The sequence below is a fragment of the Myotis davidii genome, unplaced genomic scaffold (genome assembly GCF_000327345.1).
Source record: "Myotis davidii unplaced genomic scaffold, ASM32734v1 scaffold1065, whole genome shotgun sequence".
Classification (NCBI taxonomy): Eukaryota; Metazoa; Chordata; class Mammalia; order Chiroptera; family Vespertilionidae; genus Myotis; species Myotis davidii.
In genome coordinates this window covers 607,626-613,324 of record NW_006297281.1, presented here as the reverse complement: position 1 = coordinate 613,324, position 5,699 = coordinate 607,626, and the positions used below count along the sequence as shown (strand labels likewise).

At 55.2% G+C, this 5,699-nt stretch overlaps 1 protein-coding gene across 1 annotated transcript in view; it reads left to right on the top strand.

The window, feature by feature from the left end:
- Positions 1 to 1,617: 1,617 nt before the first annotated feature.
- The window catches only part of CNGA3 (cyclic nucleotide gated channel alpha 3), a 36,921-nt gene continuing 32,839 nt past the window's right edge, over positions 1,618 to 5,699 (top strand). The window contains exon 1 of the mRNA XM_006773087.2: positions 1,618 to 2,073. The gene's annotated coding sequence lies outside the window, so the exon portion shown is untranslated. The remainder of the gene's footprint in view (positions 2,074 to 5,699) is intronic.

Genomic DNA, 5,699 nt, shown 5'->3' with positions numbered 1-5,699 from the left:
CAGGGACTCACCTAGTCCTCCCCCTTCTCCCAGTCTCACCTGCCCCCTCAGAGCGAGAAAATGGTGCCTTCTCCATAGCTCCCTTCTCTCTGTGGTCTCCCTATTCTGGCACAGGTTCTGCGTTTCGGCAGGTCCCTTTGCTGGGTTTCTTGGTGCCATGGACCTGTTAGGACATCCCACTAACTCATTTGGGGTTGCCTGCGATCCTTGTGTCCTGCGTCTTGACGAAGGATGGCTGTCCCTTCCCACACTGTCCCATACACACCTGGTTGTGTGAAGCCTGAGCAACAGGTCCGCTGAGGCCACCCCACTCAGTGAGTCTTTTGCCAAATCTGGACCCTCATCCTGGCAGCCCAGAATCTTGCTGCTGGATGCTTTTGGCAGGCAAATTCACAGATACATTCCCTCCAGGACTTGCTGCTGACTTCTAGTCTAAGTTTATCTGTTTCCACGTTTCAGAACCAAAATTTTTCAGTGATAGCTACTGCCACACGCATCATTTCCTGAGGGCCAGCAATGTGCCTGATCCCACGCTGGGCGCTCTACCTCATTCATCAGACTCGGTGCATGTCAGCAGTTCGTGGTCAGCTTTGTAGGGTCTTGTTAATCCACCCACACCCCAGATCTTAGGAACGGTCTGTATTTCAAAAACAAAAACCCAAAGGGATTTCTTATTTTTAGGGTTATGCCTTCGATTGTCTCCTATTAACGACTACTTTCTCCAGAATCAGCTCTGAAATGTTTCTGGGCAACAGATAATAACCATCTGCTTCCAGTCTTCCCTGAGGACAAGCCAACAGGAGGCAGCTTTCATTTGTGTCATAAATTACAGGGGCAGCAGGAAACAGCACTTCCTGACAAGGAGGCTGTAAACAATTGCAGGGTACTGCCCCCCGGAGGCTCTCTGGATTAGGGAACCGAAGGGTCTGGATGACGCATGGTCGCAGGAGTTATCTTTTCTCTTGCGTTACATGCATCTCAGGTTTCTCCCAGGAAGCAAAAGGTAAAGCAAGAACTCTCCCCTCCTCCAGCTTGCCGGCTTGGACTTGGTTGTGTTGATCCCTCACCTCCTTCCTGGGCTCTCCCGCGAGCAGAGCCGCTGGCTCTGAATGATGAAGCCTCGCTTGCCTTTGGGGGCCGGTTTTCTAGGTTTTGCTGCTCCTCTTTAAGACGTGTGTGTTATTCTAAGTTTTTATTTCTCCGTTGAGTAGTATACACTTATCTCTTCCTTCAACTGCTGCATGAACTTGAAAACTTAATCGGACACTTTTATAGATGTGTTCTGGAAACGCCACGGGAACCTGCAGCAAGAGGCTTCCAGATCTCGTCCCAGACAAGAACACTGGGCTCCTGCTGGGACCCGCCCCTCCATCCATGGTCAGGGGGTGGGAGACGCGCGCCCTCGGACACCTGCCTCCTGTCAGGCAGGTGAGGAACGTGAAGCCTTTGTCCAATAAAGCCACCTTCTCCCAGAAGCGCTCACGTCCCTGTGGCTTCCGCGGAGGGCGGCGACTGCTATCTGGTTGGTGGGTTTTGATTTTTCGTCCAGGGAATCAGGTACTGTCTGTTACAATAAAAGGGAACAAAAACTCTGCAAGGAGAACACACCACATCCCTCAGAGATTTGTGTCCACACGCTCCCCGCGACAGTAACAAGTTTAAGGGGTTGGACATCCTCACCCTTAAACTCCAAGCTCCCAGGTCTGCACTGTATCCTCATCCTCACCCCGTGCGGATGACGCGCTGGTGAACCCTCCCAGGGCGGAGGCTGAGGCTTGTGGTTAGGAGAGAGTCCAGAGTTACGGGCGGACTTTCCGGCCTCACCCCCTCTTCCCTCTCCCCTCGGAGGGGATGGCGACGTGACCCAGCGACTCCTGCCTCTTCCGGGACCGCCTTAGAGGAGCCTCACCTGACCTTCCCGGAGGGAGGCCCCAAGCTCCCTGTGCAGAGCGCAGAGCGCAGAGCGGGGTCCCGACCGAGCGGGAGGAGTGGGACCAGGCTGCTGCCCACACGCGGAGGGAGCCAGGAGGAGACGCTGCGCAGGGTAGGCGCGCCGCGGGAGCTCAAACTTGGGTGGGTAAGGATTTAGGGGTTCCTGAGCTGGGAGTGCTGGGGCGTGAGAGGCAGATTTGGCCAGCAGAGGGGCTTAAATATAAAATGCGCGCGGGAGCAGGGTGCGGAGCAAGAGGGCGGCGCTGTCCTCGGTCCCTGGTGCTGAAAAAGGGGGCAGAAAGCAAGGGCCGGCTCCGGCCTCAACTCTCTCTCTCTCTCTCTCTCTCTCACACACACACACACACACACACACACACACACACCTGTACCCGGAATACCGAGGAACAGGACAAGAAGCCGCCCTGCACCCAAGTCTTTTCACACCTTTTTTACTCACCTCCCACAGCGGCTGTGGACCAAGCGGGGCTGAGCCATAGGGCAGGCAGGAGGCAGGAGCTGGGTGGGCTCCCACTGGCGACAGGAAGGGGATCCAGTCACGACGCCGTCCCCGGGACATCTCCCCAAGACACCCTACATGGAAGGGAGGGTGGCATCCTGGCTTCCCCGCTTTCAGTCCGGGACCTTCCCAGCTTCTCCCACAGTCCGCGCTGCTCTGGGAGGTTGTCCATGGCCCAGGGGAAGAGGGAGCCTGGGGAACCAGCGGACCGGGTCGGAGACTGCCTCTGCTGGCCCCTACCCAGCCTCAGGGAACCAAAGAGACAGGTGGGCTGAGGAGGAGGAGAGGAACTGAAAATCTGGGGGGAAGTCAGCACTCACTGTTTTTTAATGATGAAATCATAACGAGATCTTGGCTTAGTGCTCAGAGCGAGGACCCTCCGATCCCTGCGATCCCCTGAGGGTGATCCTGTCCTTGGCTTTTCTCCCAGCTCAGTCCCATGCCCACTCCTCCCGGAGCAGAGCCCGCAGGCCCTTGTGCGTGGCCATTCTGAACTGGGAGCCCTCGAACCCTCCCAGCCCACAGCCCCAAGGTGCAAACTCTGGCCGTAAACCCGACAGCCAGAGAGTGGACGGTCCTCACCATATCTTCCAGAAACAAAGCTGGTGGGCGGTGGCGCTCCTGCCACCCCAAACTCATGCACAATACCCCCCATCTGAGTTTGGGCTTGCATCCCAGAGTAGGCAGCCCAGCCCCTAATTTTCTCCAAGGACCGCCTGCCAGCTCCTCCCAACTTGCTCCCCTTTTAAAATTTTTTTAAAAAGATATTGTTGCTCATTCATTAAAAACAAGCCACAATATCGCTGTCTGGACATGGGTCACACACTCCCTGGGTGAGAAGCCATTGGCGTGGGCCGTGGGAAGCTGGGCAGGGATGGGGAGGTGACAGCTCTCTTGACCAGTTCTGAGAGTTCTGCTGGGTGGGACCCCGCTGGGGTGTCACTGAGCTGTGAGGAGCTTCATGGTCAGGAATGGGGGGGTGCCCAGCACACACGTTCCCTCTCCAGCCTCTGTTCAGAAGTGGGGTTCCCCTCCAGCATTGATTCCAGTGCTGATTCCGGGAGAAGGTGAAAGGTCGCTCCCTGGGTTTACCTCCTGGGTACCATGTCCGCTGCACATTGAGTTCTTCTGAGTACAAATCACAAGGTTCAATCCTGTGGATGGAACAGAATTGAACAGGCACAGTCCACTCTGGACATGGCATAGTCTGACCACAAGATCTCAGTCTCTTTGGCCAGGACTGCCTGTGCCCCTGGCAGTGATGCACCTCTTTTTGTGCCTTTTCTGTTCTCATTCACTGTCTGTCAGCGGTCCTGCCTCTGGTTAATAATGGGGCTGCCAGAGCGACCAGTATCCCATCGCCATGGTACCCAGGAGGTAAATAGTTGGAAGCTGCAGCGGCTCCTTGCTAGCTCCCTCAGATCCTGCCAGCTGTGGGCTTCTTCGGGCTTCCTGGTAGGACTGGAGAGGAATGGCCATCTCCAAGGTTCTCCATCCCCACCCTCTAGCCTCCCCAGCCACCTACACACCTGAAACCCTCTCCAATCCCTACCAACCACTGGGGCCCCTGACTGAAATGGATCAAGCTTTTTTCCTTATCCTCCAATTGCATAAATGGACCAGGGGGCAAATGGTTTCCCTGTGACCTAGTTCATGTCGGCCGCACATTGAGTTCTCCTGAGTACAGATCACCAGGTTAAACCCTGTGGAAGAAACAGAATTGAACAGACACAGTCCACTCTGGACATGATGGGGTAGTCAGTGTGGGAGACCAGCCCTCACCCCGGGTAAGCCCGCCTGTGCTCTGGGATGAAGCAGAGGTGATTACAGTGCCCTGGGAATAGAGAGAGTGGGAGGGACTGACTCCTGATCACGGGGGCCTCCCAGGGGAGATCATATTGGAGTTGAACTTGAAGGATGAAAAGTATTTCAACTAACTGGGTGCAAGAAGGGAAAACCTCTCTCTAGGCAGAGAAACTAGCAGGAGCAAAGACTTATGGATTAGTCGGGAGCAGGTAGGACTAGGATTCCTGTCCAATTGGAGCTACACAGCTATATCCTCATTAGCATTTTCACCTACTAATCAGAGCAGCTCCAGTCTGACCAATCAGGACAGTGCTTTTTGGGCCAATCAAATTGTGTAGATTTGGCACGCTTATTTGCATAGGCTGGACCAATCAGGGACCAGGGCGGGGACTTCTCTCTGTATAAGTTAGTCCCCCTCTGACTGGGGGCACTTTCCCTTTCCAGTGAAGCCTGGCTTCCCCAGCTGGAAGCTGAGTGGTCTTGTCTCAGCACCCCTGAGTGGTGAGGGCAGCCTCGCAGCCATGCCGGTCCCGGTCAGTAGCCATGCTGCATCGCAGCTGAGCAGTTTGCACTGAATCAATTCCCCTTCACCACATCTTAAGTTGGCATTGACTTGGCACAGACGACCCTGGGTTAACATGTGGGACTGGGGGAGCCTGCATCATGGGAGGGGCACACTAGCCAGAACCTGTCCCTTGACGCTCACCTGTCCTGGGAGGGAGATGGAAATGCAGGAAGCACAGGGTGAGCTTGAGTGAGCAGTCACTGCCAATAGGTGAGACAAGAACGTTCATGACACACTTGAAGGAAGGGTGAGCAATTTGGTTTAAATGGAGCATCCTGCTTAGGCTGATACGGCCCTGGTTATGAAAAGTCCTGAATGTCGGAGAAACTAAGATGGCGGCAGAGATAAACACCGGGAAGTTGATGCCGCTCACAACAATTGATTAATACCTCAGAAAAACAATACGGACATCATCCAGAACCACAGGAAGCCTGGCTGACTGTAAATTCTACATCTAGAAGGAAAGAAAAGCACACTGAGAGCCAGAGAAGCTGCAGAAGAGAAGCGCAGAGGTAGGGGGCTCGCGCGCGTGGAAAGGGGCTGGCACCTGAGGACGCGGCTGTCATTTTGAATCCAGAGGGCGTCACAAGCTCCTGATGGCTCTGATCTCCGGTTCCGGGAAGTCTCTGGGGACCCAGGACTCATATGGGGAGAAACTGGACTGTCTGGCAGCGGGCGATCTTGAGGGCAGCTTTCCCTCAGAGATGCTTGCAGCCGTTACCGGGACACTGAGACGCGCGTCTCCTTAGGGCAGGGCTGAGGCCCCGCCATGGCTGCTTGCTCCGCCCGTTGATTCCCTGAGACCTCGCCCACCCAGGCTGCCGCAGAGGCTTTTGCATATGAATGCCCCGGCCATTTGCAACCTGTAATTAACCTAAC